The sequence below is a fragment of the Suncus etruscus genome, chromosome 17 (genome assembly GCF_024139225.1).
Source record: "Suncus etruscus isolate mSunEtr1 chromosome 17, mSunEtr1.pri.cur, whole genome shotgun sequence".
Taxonomy (NCBI): Eukaryota; Metazoa; Chordata; class Mammalia; order Eulipotyphla; family Soricidae; genus Suncus; species Suncus etruscus.
The window spans coordinates 31,995,331-32,004,218 of NC_064864.1; the positions used below are offsets into that span (position 1 = coordinate 31,995,331).

General features: G+C 39.6%; 1 non-coding gene across 1 annotated transcript; it reads left to right on the forward strand.

Annotated features, from left to right (window-relative positions):
* Positions 1–1,716: 1,716 nt before the first annotated feature.
* Positions 1,717–1,880, forward strand: LOC125995605 (U1 spliceosomal RNA). The gene has a single exon (XR_007491101.1). It is a non-coding gene; the product is annotated as a U1 spliceosomal RNA (small nuclear RNA).
* Positions 1,881–8,888: the final 7,008 nt, after the last annotated feature.

Below are 8,888 nucleotides of genomic sequence, written 5' to 3' on the forward strand. Positions count from 1 at the left end.
TTTACTTCAATACCTCGATATAGCATAGAACATAGTCCAAGATTCATGAATAATAAAGAATGTAAAATTGAAAATATTTTACCAATAGACTCAAGAAGATTGAAACCAACCAGAGGCTCTAATAAAGTGTGTCCGAGACACTAATTTGTAGTTATTCCTCAATTGCGACTAATTTTTAAACAGTGTGGTAGGTTAAATGTTTTATACCTGCTCATTGACTCCAACTGATGTGTTAAATTAGTCCCCATTGTGATGGTATTTGTAACTAGGACCTTTGGGAGGTGATTAGGTCTTGACTGTGGTGTTCTCATGAATCAGATTAATGGCCTTATGATAGAAACCTCTGGGAACTTTACCACTGTTTTCACCAGGTGAAGCTACAACAAGAATTAAAATATTTTATGAAGTAGTAAGAAGCTCTTTAACAAGCACGGAATTTCTTGGCACCTTGATCTTAAATTTTCCTCCAGAACTTTGACAACATTATGCTTTTGCTTTCGGAGGATTGGGGCTACACTCTGTGATGGTCAGGTCCTATTTCTAGCTTTGCATTAGAGGTCATTGCTAGTGGAACCCATATGCAGTGCCAGAGATTAAAAAGAAATTGCATTCAAGGCAAGAACTTTATTTCCTGTCCTACTGCCCCAAGCTCAACATATATGCATTTGTATATGTATAAAATATTATTGGAGCCACCTAGTCTATAGTATTTGTATTATAATAGCCCCAAGTGAGACAAAACATTCATATTTGGAAATGCTAATGAAGAAATTATTTGTATTATTCTTCCAGCCTTCTTACAAGTGAAAATTATAAAGACTATTATAACACATAAACACATTATTTTGCATATATAAAAATTATACATTAGTTACTACCATATTTTTTATTACCAAAGCCTACATAATTTTTTACTTAATGGCTGTGTAGTCCATCAGTCAGATAATTTACCCAAATAGCTTTCATGTTGTTCACCTTGAAACTTCTTATATAGTGTATTCAAACATATTGTATTTTTTTTTCCTGTTTGAAATTTCTTAGGAAAGATTTTGAGAACTTGGATTTCTATACCATAAGCTTAACCATATTTATGAATATAAAAATATTTTAGCAAATTACTTCCTAAAGCTTAGTACAAACATATATGAGACCAATTACAAGGAAATGGAATTTAATTTTAAACTGGGTGCTGGGTTACTCTATTTGCATCCTTCTGATTCCTTTTATGTGAGTTGTATTTGAATGCCTGTATTGGGAACTATAATTTTGCTTTGTTTTGTTTTAGTTGTTTGAATCAACATTAACTCTTTGAAACTAAAAATAGCCAATATTAGGGCCGGAGAGATAGCATGGAGGTAAGGCATTTGCCTTTCATGAAGAAGGACGGTGGTTTGAATTCCGGCATCCCATATGGTCCCCTGTGCCTGCCAGGGACAATTTCTGAGCACAAAGCCAGGAGGAACCACTGAGCTCTGCCGGGTGTAACCCAAAAACAAACAAACAAACAAACAAACAAAAAAGCCAATGTTGGGGCCAGAGCAATAGCACTGTCGTAGGGCATTTGCTTTGTATGCAGCTGCCCAGGACGGACCCAGGTTCGATCCTCGGCATTCCATATGTTCCTTGAACTGCCAGGAGTGATTTCTGAGTGCAGAGCCACTGGGTGTGGCCTAAAAGCAAAAAAAAAAAAGTCAATGTTGTTAAAAATGTGGTGTAATACTTACCTGGCAGGGGCGATACCATGATCACGAAGGTGGTTTCCCCAGGGCGAGGCTTATCCATTGCACTCCAGATGTGCTGACCCCTGCAATTTCCCCAAATATGGGAAACTCGACTGCATAATTTGCGGTAGTGGGGGACTGCATTGGCGCTCTCCCCTGGAAAAAAAATGTAGTGTAAAATTTAACCCTTAGTTAATGTTGGTGGGAATATTGTCTGTATCATCTACCTTGAAAAATCCTGTGAAGATGTCTCAGAAAACTAGAAATTGAGCTTCTATATCATCAGATTCTCCCCTTCTCCAATTTTATTTATCTTTTTTTAGGCTGCCATCACCAGGACTTTTTATTGAAGTGAGTGTAGGCAATCCCCCCCCCACACACACACACACACAAACACACACCTTATATTTCTGAAAGCTCTGAGGGTGAAGCGGAAACCATGCCCTCAATCACTTAAGCCCTTCTCAAATTTTAAATATCTACTTTCTATCTCTCTTCTCCTGATTTCTTCCATTTCTGTATCTATCTTCCTCCTTTTTATTTAAACATAAATCCATGGGTTACTATATAACCCATTTTCTTAAAGTTCTGGGGCCCAGAAAAATAACAACAGGTAGGTAGTTGCCTTGCATATGACTGACCTGGGTTTGTTCTCCAGCACCCCATATGGTGGTGCAGCCCACCACAGAAACTCAGTATAGTTGCTGTGTTATATTTGTATCTCAGGAGTAGAGATTAAGGAAAGCTGGAACCACAGTTAATTGTATTATATATTAATAAGACATGATAGATTCTATATTATGTGTCAATAATTTGACAATGAGTAGGAAGTTGGACTACATCCACTGGTTCTCTGAAGTTATTTCTAGTTCTATGTGACTTCTCAAGAACCAAAGCTACAGTACAGACAAAAGGGCACTTGCTTTGCACATAGCTGAACTGGGTTTGATCCCTGACATACCATATAGTCCCTCAAGCTAAACCAGGAGTTTTTCCTGAGAGTAGAGCCAGGAGTAATCCTTGAGTCCAACGGAGAGTGACACCCAAAATCAAAATAAAGTTCTTATTCAAATATCTATGCAACCATTAACCAGTGTCTTTATCTACTTTTATCTCTTTCTACTTCTCTCTCTCTCTTTTGTTTTTTTGTTTCTGGGCCACACCTGGTGACGCCTAGGAGTTACTCCTGGTTATGTGCTCAGAAACCACTCCTGGCTTGTGGGACCATATGAGACACAGGGATGGAACCCAGGTCCATCTTGGGTCAGCCATGTGCAAGGCAAATAACCTATAACTTCATTATCACTCTGGCCACCCACCTTTTTTCTTGTCTGTTCTTACTTTCCATCCTTTGCTTTCCTCCCAAAGATCAGCAAGATGTAGTGCCCTGCCTCAGTGGAACACAATCACACATACTATTTGTAACTGAGACAAACTAAGTGGGGCAAGCTAAAATATTCATTAGTTAGTCTTCAAGAAAAAGCATTTTCTCAGTTGCCTTTGTTTCTGCATCTCATTCACAAATCCTCCCCAGGACTACTCTGTTTGCCACTCCTCTATTTCTTTCCTTTCTTTCTTTCTTTCTTTCTTTCTTTCTTTCTTTCTTTCTTTCTTTCTTTCTTTCTTTCTTTCTTTCTTTCTTTCTTTCTTTCTTTCTTTCTTTCTTTCTTTCTTTCTTTCTTTTTTTCTTTCTTTCTTCTTCTTTCTTTCTTTCTTTCCTTTCTTTCTTTCTTTCTTCTTTCTTTCTTTCTTTCTTTCCTTCTTTCTTCTTTCTTTCTTTCTTTCTTCTTTCTCTTCTTCTTCTTTCTTTCTTTCTTTCTTTTTCTTTCTTCTTTCCTTTCTTTCTTTCTTTCTTTTCTTTCTTTCTTTCTTTCTTTCTTTCTTTCTTTCTTTCTTTCTTTCTTTCTTTCTTTTTTTTACAGACAGAATAATAGTTTATTACAGTTCTTGCAAAGGGACTTGCAAAAGCAGGCCTTTAAAGAGAAAGAAGCCTACTGGGGTCCTTTGTCTATGTTTCTTTTTTTTTAATATATTTTTTATTTAAGTAACATGATCATAGTTGGGTTACAGTCATAACCAGAACAACCCCACCCCTTCACCAGTGTACCATTACCCCCTCCGCCCTTCCCATCCCCTGCCTGTATTCAAGACAGGCATTCTACTACAGTTATTTGTTTTTAAGTTCAGTAAGTTGTATTTTTTTTCCTTAAAGGATAAAAGTAAAAAAATATAATAAAGGTGTGATAGTGGTAATCGCCGTTGTTTGCATAGGTCCAGAAAAATGGGGAAAATGGAAAAAAATCCTTGACCTGATTACAAAAATGCCTCATCACAGAAGTTTATTGCATAAGACCGACTCTGGGTTCCAGGCATACCAGTCCAACTCCATATCCATATCCAACTCCAGTAATTCTCAAGTTCCGGGTGAAACTTTTTCACACTTTAGCTATTGTTGGTATTAGATTCTTATATTTAAAGACTCTGAATTCTGTGCATTTCTTTCATCGATGTCAGGCTGATGTGGAGCATCCTCTAGTTTCAGCATACCATTCAATGCGGAGCGATCTGCCCTGCATGCAGACAGTTGCTGAGTCGTCTGGGTGTTGGGAGCACTCTTTGGAGTAAGTCAATGCCAAAGCAGTGGTAGGTGTTCCCTGGTAGAGGCTTGGATTCTGGTAATGTTTTGGCAATTGTGGTTGTTTCCATAGATGGTATCCGTTGTTCAGGTGTGTGTGGGTGATGCCCATTCTTCTGAGGCCTGGGCCAAATCATTATGCCAATGTTCAGGGTAAAAGGCCTAATTACATTACCAAATTTGTGTTCCCATCTCTATTAGATAAGAACTTGTTTACATATGTATTATTTTCCCATTTTAATGTGCGTATGTAAAAGAGAAGCAATGCCACAAGATATTGATGGTGCATCTGGGGGCCGACGAATAAAGTCCAACATTCCCCATAACTTGGTACATACATAAAATTTATACAGCGATACTCTTCTACCAGCATTGCTTATAAAACAGATCTCAAAGGGGAAAAATCAAACAATCAAATAACAAATCCAGTAGGTAAAATTGTCACTATATGAGGATATTCGAAAATAGTTATAGATGTTAAGGGAATACATCTGAGATATACAAAGGAGATACATGTGACCCTTTTATGTTTTAAAAATAGTCAAGAGGGAGGGGGGTGTTTCCGAGACACCACTTTGGTCTGTGATTTGGACAAGCGAAGGGAGCATGAAGCCATGCCCTCCCCTTGTTGCCTGCTGAAGCTTCTGACTCCCTGAGAGGCGTTTGCTTCCTAATTGCTGGAAGTTGAAAGTTCAGCAGTTCCTTCCCAGCCCCTTGCAAGAACAAGGAAGCCTGGGGTCTCTTTTAAATTGCACCTCACCGGAACCCATTTGCTGGGACCCTGATCAGTTGTCCATGAATAACCCTGGAAACGGGGAGGAAGGAGAGAAAAGGCTGTGGGGGACAGCCGAGGCTGCATCTTCACCTTATCTTGGCCAAAAAGCCTACAGCATGGAACCTTGCCGTGACACGTTGCCTGCTGAAGCTTCAAACTCTACCAAAAAAAATTACTGTGAAAGATATGTAATCCACCTTGGCCAAAACAAAAATCCTTAGTACAGAAAAATGGTTAAATGTGGGGTAACAAGAGCTGGGAGTGAGGGACTAAAGGAATAAAACCAGCACCTGCACAGCATTCAGGTAATGACAAGCAGAGAAAAAACAATGATACCCATATATTTCTCATAAAGTTCACAATGAACAAGTTTAATAAGAAAAATACCCTGGTAAGTTCTAATACCAGAACCTATTGTGCTGCTATTCCCACCTAGGAACTCCTCCAAGTAACCCACCTCGCTGCCTTGCCCAGCCATGTGGCCAGGCAAAGCCCTGGAGTACTGGAGGAAGGAGGTAGAGAGGTGCTGGGGTGACCCATGTCCCGCAACCCTTCCTAGGCCTGGTTACAGAGGCCTTTGGCATGGCAGAGGGCTGCCAAACGCCATGCTGGCAGGACCTCCCGGCTCAGCTCCCAGGAAGGAAAGAGATCCATCCACTCCTCTCTTTCTTTCTTTTTTTTTTTTTTTTTTTTTTTGGTTTTTGGGCCACACCCGGCGGTGCTCTGGGGTTACTCCTGGCTGTCTGCTCAGAAATAGTTCCTGGCAGGCACGGGGGGACCATATGGGACACTGGGATTCGAACCAACCACCTTTGGTCCTGGATCGGCTGCTTGCAAGGCAAACGCCCCTGTGCTATCTCTCCGGGCCCCACTCCTCTATTTCTAAGGAGAGCAATTTACTACTTTCTAGCTTTTGCCTTTAAACTTACACACCCAAATCAATATGATTTTTGGCCTATGACAACCATTACACAGTGTATGATAATGGTTTGCACTCAGCAAATAAAAGAATTTCCAGTTAGAGTTAGCACACCCATGTTTCTTAGAAGGCAGCACTGGTATAAAAAAAGAAACATTCATTGATCTGCTGCTATGCAAATTATCACAGAGTATTTCTTGCTGGAATGACTGGTTGGATCTTAGACTACAGAATTGGGTCCCTGAGCTTACCTATCTGTGGGATATGGCTATTATTATTTCTGGGGAGGCTGTATGAGATACAGGAGAAGAAGGATCATAACACTGAAAGAAAAGCACAAAGAGAGAAGTTGTCTCTGATCCACTGAAATTTTAAGGTAATTCAGCTCTATCTAGCCAGCTGAGTTGTTTCACTGGTCCTAAACTGGTGCTATTCCATGAGAGTAAAAATGTTGAAAATCACTGGCATACCATCTCAATGATAACTTCTGATCTGTAGACCAATATGCAGAACAGGATACAGTCTGAAAGTGTAAAATTGTAGAATAATACTGGTCTAGGTGAGTGATTATTTTGTGAAAAGATAGAAAAAAGAATAGTTGTCTCTGCTTTCAAAAATTTCAAAAAAATTCATAAAAACCCTGAATATTGAAATTCCTTATTATTTCAATAAGATGAAAGACCATATAGGGACATTTATCAAGCTAAAATGTATGAGTAGTGACTAAAAGAAAATAACATAAATAGGGTTTAAGAGAGTGATAACTAAACATTATGAACCAGTTCCAGTGGGAGTTGAACCCCAGACTAATATCGGAATCTCAGGAGAAAGGACCGAGGCAACTTCACTCCTTTCAAACTTTCCAGATTATTGTTGTGCACAATGGACACCCTCTGGATAAAAAGAAAGTATGCTACATCCCAAGAAAACAGGTCAAAAAGCAGACCCTAGACCTAGAGTAATAGAGCAATAGTAAGGCCTTACATGGACAGACCTGTGCTCAAACCCTGACATCCCATATGGTCTCCCAAGCCAGGAGCGATTTCTAAGTGCATAGCCAAGAGTAACCCCTGAGTGTCACAGGGTGTGACCCCCCCCCCAAAAAAAAACAAGCAGACCTTGATTCGAGGTAGGGACCCCGAGCTCTGGAGCCTGCTTCAACAGCAACAACAGTGGCAGTGACAGCGGTGACTGTGACTTTAGGGCCTGGAAACCACAACAGCAGCACTCAGGTGAAGGAACAGAATCTGAGACAAAGAGTCAGAGAACCACACAGTCACTCCACTCAGCTCTGCGGCAACATGCTCCGCCTAGTAAAGAAACACTAGAATGAGACATAGAAAATATTACACTACAACCATGATAATGGGGAAACAATGCAGACTCCAACAATCTTAGAGAACAACGATGATATAGCTCCAATGGCCTGAAAAATACCAACCACCTATTTAGTCTTTCAGAGAATGACTTTAGAGAAGAAATGTGGAGGATGTTCATAGAAGACAAAGAAAGTGTGCAACAAATTAAATATGCCACAAATAAGAATCAAGAGGATATAAAAATAGAAATGATAGAAATTCAAGCTGAAATAACAGGATTAAAAATTTAATAGGCAAAATGAAAACTTCACTGGAAAGCTTCTCCAACAGAGTAAGAGTATCTGAAGACAGAATCATTGAGCTGGAAGCATAACAACTCCATACAACAGAAGAGGTTGAAAAAGAAACTCAAGCAAACAACCAGATGATGGGAAAAGTCCTCAAAAATGGGAACAGACAAAAATGGAAGTCTTTGATAAACCTAACAGAAACAACATAAAAATCAGTGGAGTCCCAAAGACCCATGAAGAAAACCCCAATGAAATATCAACATTCAAGGACATCATTGAAGAGAATTTTCCAGAGCTAAAGATTGCATGCAGTCAAATTCTGCATACCCAAAAAGTACCATTCAAAAAAGATTGAAAGAAAAGCACCCCAAGACTGGTCACAATGATGAATCCCATAGACGGGGATGAAATACTGAAAGCAGCAAGATCAAAAAGGGAGATGATATTAAATTTACCACAGATGTGTCTGTCACAGTAAATCCTGAAGACCTGAGAGCAGTGGTAGAATATAGTGACAAAACTCAATGAAATGAATACATCACCAAGAATACTACAGCCAACCAGATGTAACTTCAGGTTTGAATGAAGGATATACACCCTCACAGATAAACAACAGCATAGTAACTTTACAGACTCAAAATCAGTTTTAAAGGATAAACTGAAGATCTAAGATAAGAAACACCAACATGGCTGGAGTGGTGGTGCAGTGATAGGGAGTTTGCCTTGCATGCGGCTGACTTAGGACAGACTGTGGTTCAATCCTTCAGCATCCCATATGGTCCTCCAAGCCAAAAGCAATTTCTGAGCCCATAGCCAGGAGTAACCCTGCGCATCATCATGTGTGACCCAAAAACCAGAAATAAAAGAAGAAGGAAGGAAGGAAAGAAAGAAGAAAGAAAGAAAGAAAGAAAGAAAGAAAGAAAGAAAGAAAGAAAGAAAGAAAGAAAGAAAGAAAGAAAGAAAGAAAGAAAAGAAAGAAAGAAAGAAAGAAAGAAAGAAAGAAAGAAAGAAAAGAAAGGAAGGAAGGAAGGAAGGAAGGAAGGAAGGAAGGAAGGAAAGAAGGAAGGAAGGAAGGAAGGAAGGAAGGAAGGAAGGAAGGAAGGAAAGAAAGCAAGGAAGGAAGGAAGGAAGGAAGGAAGGAAGGAAGGAAGGAAGGAAGGAAGGAAAGAAGGAAGGAAGGAAGGATGGAAGGAAGGAAGGAAGGAAGGAAGGAAGGAAGGTCAACATAT